General features: G+C 48.5%; 1 protein-coding gene across 1 annotated transcript in view; it reads left to right on the forward strand.

Annotated features, from left to right (window-relative positions):
* Positions 1–7,409: 7,409 nt before the first annotated feature.
* Positions 7,410–13,975, forward strand: part of XPNPEP1 (X-prolyl aminopeptidase 1) — a 62,005-nt gene continuing 55,439 nt past the window's right edge. The window contains exons 1-2 of the mRNA XM_075935514.2: positions 7,410–7,556; positions 11,363–11,463. The gene's annotated coding sequence lies outside the window, so the exon portion shown is untranslated. The remainder of the gene's footprint in view (positions 7,557–11,362; positions 11,464–13,975) is intronic.

The following is a 13,975-nucleotide window of genomic DNA, read 5'->3' on the forward strand; positions in this document are numbered from 1 at the left end:
AGGCATTTACCTTCTTTCCCTTTACTACATACACATCCATGAGAACATGTACCTCAGATTCATTATCACAGACAAGCCCATGAACTATCAGAAGAAACACAGAATGAAGTTGATTAATGTGTTAAATTGGGGCCTTCCCTATTCCAGAATTTGATGCAAAATCTTTCCCTGTGCCTTAGAATTGTGCTCCAGAAACTAAACCTTCACTTACAACAGAGTACGTTTCTAATCTTTATACCTGCAGAATTGGCGATCAAAGTGATGGTATAGAACTTCAGGCTTTTCAGCTACCCATCAATTCTTAGTCTTTCTGCATAGCCCAACAAGCAATCTGGCAACTTAATTCTATGGTGGCTGCTCCTCATCCACTATTCCAGATGGAAAATAAATCCCCCCCTTTTATTTCTGCAGCTGTTCTTTTTAAGCCTCACCCATTTTGATCCTGTGGACTGTCACCGTTTACCACTTACCTAAGACTAGGTAGGTAACACTGGGAGTGGGATCCAGATTATAGAGACTATTTCATAGAATTTCCACATCTGATACACAGCAAATATTAGTATCTGCTGCTGTAATTGCTCTGAACAGTCACCCTGCATCAGGGGTCTCCCACCTTTTTAAGCAGGAGATCACTTTTTGAATTTAAGTGCAAAGTAAGATCTACCTCAAACCCAAACACCCTTGCCCCGCCTCCTTCCTGCCCCTTCTGAGGCCCCGCCCCTGCTCACTCCATCCTCCTCTCCCATCCTCATTCACTTTTATCAAGCTGGGGGCAGAGGGTTGGGATGCGGGGGGGGGGGGGGGGGGGGAGAATGTGGACTCTGATCTTGGGCTAAAGGATTTGGAGTGTGGGAGTAGGGTTGCCAGGTGTCTGATATTGTACCAGACAGTCCGGTATTTGGGCACTCAGTCTGGTAAAAAAAAATAATCAGAAAATACAGGACATGTGCAATGTCTGATATTTTCTGATTTTTCCAGCTGCGCACCGGATGGAAGCCTGGCGTGGGTGGGGGAGGGGAAAGCAGCTGGGAGTCTCAGCTGGGAGGCGGAGCCGCAATTGCCACCTGGAGCCCTCAGTCGGTTGAGTGTGGGGAGGGGAAGCCTCCTCCTCACTTGTGCGTTGCTGGGAGCCTGCACAGGATGGGCAGCAAGTGCCCAGGTCAGTCCTGCTCCCTGCTGGCCAATTTGCTCACCCCCTCCCGGCTGGCCGGTTCTCCCCCACTTCCCCGGCCAGCCCCCCTGCATCCCTCCCAGCTCTGCTTCCCGCCCCCTCCTTCCTCCTGGCCAGCACTGCTGCACCCCCACCAGCTGTGCTTCCCACTCCCCCTTCCTCCTGGCCAGCCCCGTGGCCCTCCGACCTCCCGCCAGCTCTGCTTCCAGATGGCCCGTTCCTCTTCCTGATCTCTCCCGGCCAGCGCCGCTGCACCCCCTTATTCCCCCCCCGCCAGCTCTGCCTCCTACCCCCCTTCCTCCTGGCCATCCTCATGGCCCCTGATCCCCCCCACCTGTGCTTCCTGCCCCCCCCTTACTCCCAGCCAGCCCCACCCCCTCCCAGCTGGTCCCCCCTCCCCCGATATCCCTCGGCCAGCCCTGTTGCCCCCCCCCTTAGCTTTTCCAGACCCCCCTATTGATCCCCCACACACACTTTTTTCCCCCCCTTCAACAAATTTTTTTCCTGGTGTTTTTTTTGGGGTGTGTGTGTTCAGTGTTTTTGTTTCAGCCATCTGGCAACCCTATGTGGGAGGGGTTTTGAGCTGACCCCAGGGCAGGGAGTTGAGGTGCAGGAGGGGTTCAGGTTCTGGGAGGGAGTTTGGGTGCAGGGGGACTCAGGGCTAGGGCAGGAGTTTGGAAAGCAGGAGGGATTCAAGGCTGGGGTTCAGAATTCAGGCTCCAGCTGGGCACTGCTTACCACAGATGGCTTCTGGGTTGTGGTGCAGGGGGCTAAGGCAGGCGCACCCCTACTGTGGCCCTGAAACACTCCCAAAAAGCAGGTAGCAAACTCTCGCCATCTCTGCCTCTCCCCCGGCTCTGTGGAGATGGGGCATAGGATGGGAGAATGGGCACCCTGACATCAGCACTCCTTCCTGAGCCCTGCACAGCAAGCAAGAGGCTCCCAGGGATGGGGGCAGCTCCAAGGCAAAAGGCAGGAGCAGCATAGCAACACTGAGAGGGGCAGTTGAAGTGCCGGCACTTGACAGCCTCCCGGCCAAACGTGTCAGGATCACCTGTCAGAGGCGCCAAGAGCTAACAGTGGATCTCAGTTTACTGGTTGGTGACCACTGCCCAACATCTTAGCTTTCCACAGGCTCTTAGAACAATTGAACAGTTTTATTGTCTCACCTCTGCCAAAGGGCAGGGCACGTCAGGGCCTTGCAAGTCTTATTTTGTGGGATCAGAGCTGAGCAATGGAGTTGAATCATAGATCTGGAAGAGACCTCAAGAGGTCATCAGGTCTGATCCCCTGCCCAAAGCAGGACCAGCCCAAACTAAATCATCCCAGCCAGGGCTTTGTCAAGCCAAGACTTCAAAACCTCTAGGGATGGAGATTCCACCACCTCCCTAGTAACCCATTCCAGTGCTTCACCACCCTTCCAGGGAAATAGGTTTTGCTACTATCTAACCTAGACCTCCCCCACTCATTTGAGACCATTGCTCCTTGTTCTGCCATCCGTCACTACTGACAACAACCTCTCTCCATCCTCTTTGGAACCCCCCCCTTCAGATAGTTGAAGGCTGCTACCAAATCCCCCCTCCCCACACACACACACACACACTTGTCTTTTGTAGACTAAACAAGCCCAAATCCCTCAGCCTCTACTCCTAAGTCACATGCTCCAACCCCGTAATCATTTTTGTTGTCTTCTCCTGGACTTTCTCCAATGTACCCACATCCTTTCTGTAACAGGGCCCCCAGAACTGGACACAATACTCCAGATGTGGCCTCAGCAGTACCAAATAAAGGGGAACAATCAGGTCTCTAGATCTGTTAGCAATGCTCCTCCTATGCACCCTAATATGCATTAGGCTTCTTGGCTACAAGGGCACATTGTTAACTCATATCCAGCTTCTCATTCATTGTAACCTCCAGGTCCTTTTCTGCCAAACTTCTGCTTAGTCAGTTGGTCCCCAGTCTGTAACACTGCAGCTTATTTATTTACACTATATACACCAGTCCCTGAACATACATGGCATTAAGCAGCATGTGGGCAAAACCCTCTTTCAGAAATTTTTGCCCAGACACCAGTACCCAGGAAGCATCTATCCCACAGGAAGTGATTCCAGTTCAAGAGAGAGAAGCAGAAAACAAACTCTAGATGTTGAGAACAGCTCCCATGACAGAATCGGATTTACAAAACCAACAACAATACAGGATTTCTTCAAAGACTGCATGCTGGTCCAATGCTCAGAAACAGAGCTTTAATAACAGCACGTAACAGAGCCATGCAATGAGTCCCCACAGAACAATATTTTTATGCCCAGTATTTTTTGTGTGGGAGCTAGATATGGAGCCACACTATGCCCGGGGGAGGGACTAAGTAGCCTCACTCCAACCTTATGCAGTCTGCTACCAAAATGCCCCTCCCTGGGAACAACTCACCTGAAAGAAGACAGAGCCAAGTCTCTGCTCTCTGTTGGGCTTGTCAATTTGCTGAGCTGCACAGCCACATGGAGGAATTATGACCAATCCCTAAAAGGAGCCTTTTTGACTGGGCTTCCCCACAGTGCTACACCAGTGCTCTGGAAGATACCACACTGAATAGTGCTTTATTGCAAGCAGTGGCTAAATGCCAACTCTAACCCTGCCTTATTATGAGCCAGAGGAAGGTGAAAGGGGCCATTTTACAATGCAGATCAGCTGATGCTTTCAGACACTGATGGGATTCAGTTGCACAGTTCAACATCAGCAAATTATCTCTGGGGCTATGAAGGGAATATTCCAGGGCATTTAAAATGTCATAACATGTGCTTTAAAAATGGCACCGATGTCACTCACTTTTGTCAAGTTTTCAATACATTAGCCTCACCAGCAAATAGTTTGCAAGATGCGTGTAATAAACTCTGTTATGCGAACACATTCATTAAAGTGGTAGCCTATCCTGGCAGAGACATGGGCCTGATAATCTAAGAGGCTTTTTCAACTCTGAGCACCATAATGATATATATTCCTTCTGGGCAAAGACAGGAAACTGTGGAGAGAATTACCCGGGAAAAGAAATTAGCTCCAAGCAAGGAGATCAATTAGAGAAGCAAGATCTCAGTCTTGCAATGCTTCTAGTATCAAGCAGCTCACTTTCCTTTTTGCCTCACCTGTAATCAATAAGCTAAACTGGAGCACTTTCCCATGACAGAGATGTGGGGGGAATTTAGTAGGAATGTGCCTGTAGTGAGCATGCAGAAAGGGAAAGGATAATTAGCTGGTGCAAACTTTGAAGTCACTGATGAAGAGCAGCAATATCACTTCATTGCTGTGTAAACAGCTTCCTGCATCTGCCCCACCCCCACCCTACTCATGCAAAAGGACCCACATCAAAAGAATTTTGTAGCGAGGCAGCATAACTCCAGGAAATAAGTTGTAATAACCCAAAAGATCAGAATCACTGTGCTGCCCTAAACTGTAGCCTCATAACTGGTTAATTAATTTGTGTATCACTTTATACTGATGAGAGACTTTGCCGGGTTCCGGGGGGAGCCAACTCTGGGCCCCTAGAAGGGGCGGGGCCTCAGGTAGAAGGGGCGGGGCTGGGGGCTGGTCTCTCCCAACCAGCCCTTCAGTGGCAATTTAAAAGGCCCATGGCTCCAGCTGCTGGCAAGGTAGTGGTGTTAGTGGCTAGGAACCCAAGGCCCATTTAAATCTCTGGGTCCCTCCCCACATTGGGGATGAAGTTTATTATACTTAAGGAATAAGTGTTGTCTCTTGGGGTACATCTAGACTGCAAGCTTCTTTTGAAAGAGAGCATCCACATCTCAAAACCGGATCGAAAAAGCGATCTGCTTTTTCGAAAGAGCATCCAGACTGCATGGACGCTCTCTCGAAAGAAAGCCCTGGTTGTTATTCACAGAATGGCCACCAGGGCACCTGTGCTTTTCTCGATTGCCTCTTCTTTTGAAAAATGTCCCTGTTCTGCATCCACACATGCCTTTTCTCGGAAGAGCTCTTTCGACAAAGGCATTCTTCCTCGTAATTTGAGGTTTACCAATGTCGAAAAAAACCCTGTGTTCTTTCGATTTAATTTCGAAAGAACGCGATTGTAGTGTGGATGCAGGTGAAGTTTTTTCAAAAAAACAATGTAGTCTAGACATACCCTTAAGGTATGTCTACACTGCACGGCAGTTTTGGATTTTATTCCTGACTCCTCCAGTGATTTCACGTCTGATGCTGGCTCTGACATGTCATCTCTCCATACTTGTCTGCCCTTGTGAAATCTGTAAACTGGTGCGTTCTCATGCAAAAACTCTTTTACGGAACAGTTCTTCTGCAAAAACTCTTCCAGAAGAGAGCATCTACATTGGCATGTGCTTTTCCGCAAGTGATGTGCTTTTGCACAAGAGCATCCATGTAGACACTCTTGTGCAAGAAAGCTCTGATGGCCATTTTAACCATAGGGCTTTCTTGTGCAAGAAATTCATGTAACCTGTCTATACTGGACTCTTCCGCAAGAACAGTTGCGCAAAAGGGCTTATTCCTGAGCAGGAGCGTCAGAGTTCTGGCACAAGAAGCCCTGATTTCGTACATTAGAACGTCAGTTTACTTGCGCAAGAACACAGGGCCAGTGTAGACAGGCAGCAAGTTTTTGCGCAAAAGCGATTGCTTTTGCGCAAGTTCGCACCAGTGTAGACACAGCCTAACGCTGTCCAGTAAGTAGAGTTATTGCCTTAGGATGTACTGATAAGATATCTTCACAACAGTAAAGAGTCAGTGTGGATAGTCCTTTACACTCCCCTTGCCCACTACAGATTTATAATGGAATAGAATTAATTGGAGCCTTATTTGCCTTTAGGAAAGAATACATCAAAGTTGCTCAGATTCTGCAGCAATTAAGACCCACACTGGCTCGTTCCCCCCTGCTGCCTCTGATACAGACTTAAGACTTTAAGCTGGTCTCCTATTCACCTTGTCCGAGGCCTCAGAAGAAGCGTATATATTTTTGATGTAAAACGCAACATCTCCTACTAATACTTCCTATTCTTCCTGTTTATTCCCCATACTCCTTGTATTTGAGCGGAAATGTTGATCCAGTTCCTCCACTGATTTCCTTCTTGTTGTTCCTATGACCCTTATTGTAATTTTCTACGCCTCGTGTTCTTTTATTGCTTTTGTATTGCTTGCCTGTTGCCTTTTGTCACCTGTCCCCTTTGAACCTCGTTTAAAGCCCTCCCCTCGTTAGGTTGCTGAGTCAATGCATGAAAGATGCTCTTCCTCTTCCTGATCAAGTGGATCCCATCTTCTTTTCCCAGTAGATCTTCCTGGAACAGCACAGTTGAGACTAGGCTGTGGGCATCCATTCCTAGTGGTCAGAGCAGGAGCCAGGAAGCAGATCCAGTCCAAGGGTCAGAGCCAGTAGCCACACTAGGAATCAGAGCCAAAACCAGGAACAAATTGTCACAATGGGGTTGTGGGCAGTCTGAACTAGTAGTTAGAGTGGGAGTCAGACCAGGTTGGATACTAGAGGATCAGAGTCCATGATAGGCCAGAGAGCAAATCAAACATCAGGCAGAAGGCAGGGTCTAGTTTCGGGGAGATCAGAGTCTGTGATAGGCTTTTGCGGAAAAGCGTCCTGCCAATCTAGACGCGATTTTTCGTTAAAAGCATTTTCGGAAAATCATGCCAGTGTAGATGTAGCCCTCATATATAGTATCATGAGCATTTGTGGGCAAAATCCACTTCCTCAGATGAGCTGGGGGGGAGGGAGGGAGGAGGGGGAGAACCCTCACAATTTTTAACAGAAGATGCAAGAAGGGAACTGGGACCCCACATGAACTCGCAGCCACTATGTCTCTCCACCCAGCGCTAGCTGCAAGCCAGAAAAATAATTTCAAGTGACAATATGAAGGGCAGGTGGCAATACATCACTAGATCTCTTGGAAACAGCCTCCTTGGTCCTTTTCCTCTCTGCTGGAGGTTTCCCTCCCCCTGCCGCACAATAGCCCCAATACATCGCAGCCCTCTCCTCCCCCCATCTATGCGGTGCCTTGTTTTTAAGAAAAGCCTTCCCTGCAAACCATCGCGGCTCTCCCACTCCCGCTTGCTTTCTGAGCCGCCCCTGGCGAGGGAGAGAACTTCAAGCCACGGCCGCGGCGGGGAGCGACCTCACAGCTGCACAGGCCAGGCCGGGCCTTTCCGAAGCTGTCCTAGACCAGCCAGGAGGCCACGTCCCCGGCCGGGATCTCCCGCGGCGGGGATGCAGCCGGGGCGCGCAGCTGCTGCGGGAAGCTGCCGCTGATGTCAGGGGGGAGCCGCTCGCCCCGCCCCTGGCTTCAGCCCGGGCTGCCCACGTGGCCCGGGACGTCAGTTTTTGCATGGCAGCCTCCAGGAAGCGGGGCAGCGGCGAGTCCAGGTGAGTCCAGCGCATCCTTGGCGCGCGCAGCCCCGGGCAGGTGGCCGCGTGGAGCGCGGCTGGGGGAGCGCCGGGCGGTGCTCGGTAGGGTCCAGGGCAGGGGGAGGGGCGCGACAAGCCCCAGAGGTGCTGCCCTAGGGGGCTGGGTGTGTGTGTGTGTGTGTGTGGGGGGGGGGGGGGTTGCTATTTGCACATCTGGCTGGAGAAATCTCTTCCCTGCACAGAGCCCCTCTCCTGGAGGCGGCCGCCTTTCAGCCTCCTGCGCCCAGAGGCAGGGAAGGGGAGGTGTGGATGCTGTGCAGGGGGAAGCCTGGAATAGGTCTATGAACAGGGCTGGATTACCCAATAGGCAGACTCCGCACATGCTTAGGCGCGACAAGCCCCAGAGGTGCTGCCCTAGGGGGCTGGGGGTGTGTGTGGTGGTGGGGGGGGGGGGTTGCTATTTGCACATCTGGCTGGAGAAATCTCTTCCCTGCACAGAGCCCCTCTCCTGGAGGCGGCCGCCTTTCAGCCTCCTGCGCCCAGAGGCAGGGAAGGGGAGGTGTGGATGCTGTGCAGGGGGAAGCCTGGAATAGGTCTATGAACAGGGCTGGATTACCCAATAGGCAGACTCCGCACATGCTTAGGGCACCAGCAAAGCAGGGGCTCCAAAAAAAAAATAAAAAATTACGGTATAGTATTGTTTTTATTTTGAATTATGTATGGGGTCATCTTTCCCGTGCTTAGGGCCTCTAAAGGTCTGAATCCGGCCCTGTCTGTGGGGGCGAGGGGATGGGGTGTTGTAACAGTGGTTGATGATAACTTGAGTCAGTTTCAGCTCTGTGCTTTTTGGTTGGCACAACCTTTCCCAGAGCAGAACAGGAGGGTTAATTTTTTTTGTCTTTTAAAGGAGATGGTGACATTTCATGACTAGCCCCTTTCATTACCAAAGATGTAGTTATCCCATGTGGAAATCCATAGGAAAGTAGATGTTAGGCACAGTTGGGCAATCTGATGCCCAGATGTATATACGTCGCTGATATACATGTTTATATTTTGTACATTTTGTTATAGTGGTTTTCTCTGAAGGGGTATATAGCCAATACTAGGCAGGCCCTGCTCCTGGCGAAGAATAGCAGCCTTCTATTTGTGACAAACACTGTCCCTGAGGCACTGCTATCATGGAGATAAATGTGATGTGAATTATTATGATTTATTATTATAATGATTACTATTATTTATTTACTTCTGTTTGTGTACCCTAATGGATAGGAGCCCTAGTCATGGAGCAGAGTTGTATACAGAACAAAAAGACAGACTTGGAATAAATATACCATTTGAACTGACAGTGGGGATAGTCCCAGAACTATTGTTTTTAGGCACTGTCTTCTGTCAGTAATGTGTATACATTTTATATTTTTTAAATAAAACACAGATTATACCATGTTTTATCAACACTTCTAACCCTCTTCCATGTACAAGCTACTCACAGCTATTCGTTTACATAGTATTGCTACTCAGGGGAACACATACATGGTTTTTAAATGGGTAAGAGTGGGCTGTTACTTGTTTTCATTTCATATGCATTGGCATAAAAATAATAAAAGGTAAGTAGTGTGGTGTGCATTTTCAAAAGTGACTAGTAATTCTGGGGCACCTACATTTTAGGTTGTACAAATTCACATCAGGGTGTGGAAGCAGTTTTTTTTTAGAGAGCGTGGTTGGAAGCACTGCATGTGGTTGCTGTTATTACATCAAGCTGGGGGGTCCACCCTTTGTTCCAGTGCCTTTTCTTGAGATGGTTTAAAGAAGACTGATTTTCAGAGGGCTGGTGGTTAGAGCTCTCTGAAAATCTGCTCCCTATAAGGAGTCTTAAGTAATTCACCCTTTGAAAATTTAGGCCCATCTCTAACCTATGTGGTGTCCTGTGGACACATGAGAACTTAGCCTCTGCTCCTACAAACCTTTGCTCATGGGCTCAATGGTAAGCCTGTGAGTAGTCATTGACTTCAGTGGAATTACTGGCATGTTTAAAGTTGAGCATGTGCAAACGTATTTAAGGTATCAGAGCCACAGCAATAAAACTTCTTGCTGTTTCATATGCATTTGTGAAAACAGATATTACATTTTTGTCTTGCACACAGAAAATACTTGGTAAATCAGAATTGCTCAATAGAAATTTAAAAATAAATCTTCAGTAATTGCAGATTCATTTACATAACCTATCTATTGGGGCTAGAAATGCAAGATTGCAATCGAAGCATTACCTGCTTAATGTGGTAGGAGAAGTTATCTTGGCACAATAAAGTCATTGGGTGGTGTCTCTCATTTTATAAATGGTTTCCTGGTCCTTATCATTAACCCCTTTTGGTCACAATAGGTCACAAGGATAATATTAGACTAAAATCTTTTATGAGAGGAAAATATGATTTGTCCCAAATTTCTTTCTTCCTTTCATCCAGAATGAGTTATTTCCAGCATAAAGCTGTAAAGTATAACCCTCCATAGAAGACAAGCACCTGATTGGTCATTTTTCTTCACAGAAACTTGCTTTGCATGTTTCGGATGTCATACATTCTGCACAAAAGTAGGCCTAATAAAGCAGAACTCTACTGCTGCACATAGAGATATGCTTAGTATTTTGACAAAAGAGGTGTGAATCCAGTTGATGATGTAAATTAGAAGAATGCACACTGCATGGGCACTAGGAAGTCCTGTGATCTCGTCCTGACTGCCGCTGGCTCTACCGATATAACGGCAACTGCCTCAGTTTCTTCACTATAAAACTGAGAAGGAACTTGAATCTACCTCATAGGTTTGCTGTGAAGCTTAATGTCTATCCAGTGCTTTTCATGTGAAAAGCTACATATGAATGCTGAGGATTAAATTATTATAGTATGATGACTGAATATGTTATCAGTGGGGTTGCTCACACTACATGCTGCACCAGCAGAACACAGTATATCCATCAGCGGATTAACGCAGAGAAGTGAAAGATAGCTAGCAAAAGGAATGTCCTATTTTTCATAGGGTAGGGAGACCACTTTGATAGAAGCGGCGAGGAGTCCTGTGGCACCTTATAGACTAACTGAAGTGTGGGAGCATAAGCTTTCGTGGGCAAAGACCCACTTCGTCAGATTCGTGGTCTTTGCCCATGAAAGCTGATGCTCCTACACTTCAGTTAGTCTATAAGGTGCCACAGGACTCCTCGCCACTTTTGCAGATTCAGACTAACACGGCTACCCCTCTGATACTTGACACCTTGATAGAGTTCATGTCTCGTGGATCTGAATTTCTTACTACTCACAATCACATAACATGCAGGTAATAGCTGCAGCAAGAAAGTGGGCACAGGCCACTTCTTCCGATGATTGGAAAGCCCACGGAATCTCATGATACCATCTACATATTTTGTAGGTCTTTAAAGTGCTACCAGACTATTTGTTGTTTTTTAATTTTTTCCTGTTACAGACTAACTCAGCTACCCCTTTAAAGCTTATAAAGAAAGTGTTGAAGCTGAGGCTAAAATTCAATGGGTGTTGGGCATCTGAAAATCTCAGTCTTAATGTACTTTTAGCTGGTTTTCTTGCATATAAAGAAGATATAAAGAAGATGCATTGTGTGAGCTGCCAGCTTCTCCATAGACCACCATCAAATGCAGACCACCAATGTGCACGTAGCATTTTGAGCATCTCTGTTCTATAATCTTAGGTGGATGTCTCCTGTACTGTACCATTACTGCCTCCGAAGCTGTGCATTGTGGGATAAGAACGTTTATTGTGGCCAAAGTCTGGTAAAGCATTAATATTTGCCCTTTGCTTTCTCAGGCACAGCTGAGCTTGTTAAGGAGAACAAAGTACTGACTGGTTTTTGTTCCATCAAAAGACCAGAGGAATCAGGACGTGGAGAGGAAAGCTATAGAGAGCAGGTAATGTGGCTACAGTTATTTGATGGCTTTGAAATGTCAAGGCAGAGGATTTGGTTGCGTCTTTCATCAGTGGGACAGTGACTTTAATTTTAGTGGCACTTGGTTTTAATCACTGAGTGAGTAAATAGTTTCAGAGAAGTGATTTTAACTTAGCACTAGGTTTACTGCTGTGGGGAGAGGTCGGTTATATTCCTAAAAATATAGAGACACCAAGTTAAGTGACCTCCCCCAAAGAAACAAGGATGAAAAATCCTACTGGAAATCTTGGGAATATTTAAAAATGGTTGCTTAGAAAGCTGGAGTTACTGCTGGCATCCTTAATATGGGTTTCACTGCCAAGAGAGCTCAGAGTTTCTGTCATTACAGTTACAGACTTTTCAGGGTCATGTTTGAGGACAGTCCTTCCTGACTTCTTCAGTCTTTCACTTGTCGCTTCAGGGCTTCATTAGATGTTAATCAAGCCCTTGTTGTTCTTTGCTTCTGCAATCATTGTTCCACATCAGTTTCTATTTCAGGCTCCTGCCCTTAGGACAAAGCACGTGCCTGGAAAGAGGAACTTTGTCCTTAAGAGTTAAGGGAAGGGTTTCTTTTCTTTTTCTAACTGACCGTCAGATTGTTTCCGTTGTCTTATGGACATCTCTCAGCAGTGAATGGAAGTGATCAGCTTATTACATGGGACAGAAAAGTGTAATCAGAATAAGACACTGTACATCAGTGGTGGGCAAATACCGGCCCACGAGCCGGATCTGGCTCCTCCGGGTTAGCCTCTATATTTACCTGTGCCTCCAATCTGCCCCATTTCCCACAGATCCCGTGGGCTGAAACCGGTTATCCCCGGTCATTGGGAGCTGCAATTGCTTGTACCTGTGGAGGTGCAGGCCTATATAGTGGAGGTAGCCCGCTGTGACTAACACTGGCAAACCGTGGCCATTTTATTGCCCATCCCTGCTGTACACTATGGTGGACAAACAATATATGGCCATTGAAATAGCTAGAGGGTGAAATCCCAGTCCCATTGAAAGTCATTGGGTTTTTTGCTATTGGCTTTTTGGGGGCAAGGGTTTCACCCATGTAGAAGTCTATGTCTGTGCGTTTCATAGGGCAGGTCTGTTCTACCTACTTACTTCTGTAAAACTGCATCATTCTAGGGTGTGAAAAATTCACACCTCGGAGCAATGAAGTTATGCCAGCCTTAACGCTCTTGTGTAGACAGAGCTATGTCATCTAATAATTTCTGCGTCAAGCCTGTCACTTCAGCCTGACCTAACACGTAAAACAGGTAGTTGTAAGTGAGTTGTGGCTCACAAAAGCTTATGCGCTAATACCCCAACAAATGTGTTAGTCTTTAAAGTGCCACAGGACTCCTTCTTGTTTTTACTGAGAGTAACAGCGCTACCTCTCTAAAACAGGTAGAGACTCACTGCTTGGCAAATACAGGCAGTCCCCGAGTTACGTGGATCTGACTTATGTCGGATCCGCAGTTACGAATGGGGCCCTCTCCCTGGTCTCCAGCAGACCAGGGAGAGGAAGCAAAGCGGCGGAACACGCGGGCAGCGGACAGCCCAGACGTGTCTGGGCTGTCCGCTGCCCGCGTGTTCTGCCGCTTTGCTCCCCGTCCTCCTGGTCTGCAGACCAGGGGGACGGGGAGCAAAGCAGAGCAAAGCCGCGGAGCACGTGGGCAGAGGACAGCCCAGACACGTCTGGGCTGTCCGCTGCCCGCGTGTTCCGCCGCTTTGCTCCGGACGCCTGTGGTACAGCAGCTGGGGCGCTGCCGGTTGGTCCCGTAGCGCTGCTCTGGGCGCTACTGGACCAACCCGGCAGCACCCCAGCTGCTCTGCCCCAGGCGTCCTGATTCAGCCACTGCTGGTCAGTTTCAGCAGCGGCTGAATCAGGACGCCTGGGGCAGAGCAGCTGGGGTGCTGCTGGGTTGGTCCAGTAGCGCCGAGGAGTGGCGCTACTGGAGCAACCCAGCAGCACCCCAGCTGCTCTGCCCCAGGCGTCCCCAAGTTAACCGCTGCTGAAACTGACCAGTGGCTGACTACAGGAAGCCCCTGCCCCGGGCTTCCTGGAATCAGCCACTGATCAGTTTCAGCAGCAGCTGACTTGGGGACGCCTGGGGTTCTTAAGTTGAATCTGTATGTAAGTCAGAACTGGCGTCCAGATTCAGCCGCTGTTGAAACTGATCAGTTTCAGCAGCGGCTGAATCTGGACGCCAGTTCCGACTTACATCAGATTCAACTTAAGAACAAACCTACAGTCCCTATCTTGTACGTAACCCGGGGACTGCCTGTACTCGTGACTGGTTGGCAATGGGACCTCCTGTGCCAAGGGACACAAGGGTGGGGAACCTCTGTCCCAGGAACTGGATTTGGTCCCTCCCAGAATTGGGGAGCCGGTGCTTGAGCCCTGTGATCCCCTCCTGCCCAGACCCCCGACACCCCACTCTGCTCTTGCATCCTACCACCCTCCCAGACCCATCAACCCCAACGTACTCCTGCTTCTTCCATCCCTC

This window comes from Pelodiscus sinensis, chromosome 8 (assembly GCF_052426305.1).
Source record: "Pelodiscus sinensis isolate ZL-2025 chromosome 8, ASM5242630v1, whole genome shotgun sequence".
Taxonomy (NCBI): Eukaryota; Metazoa; Chordata; order Testudines; family Trionychidae; genus Pelodiscus; species Pelodiscus sinensis.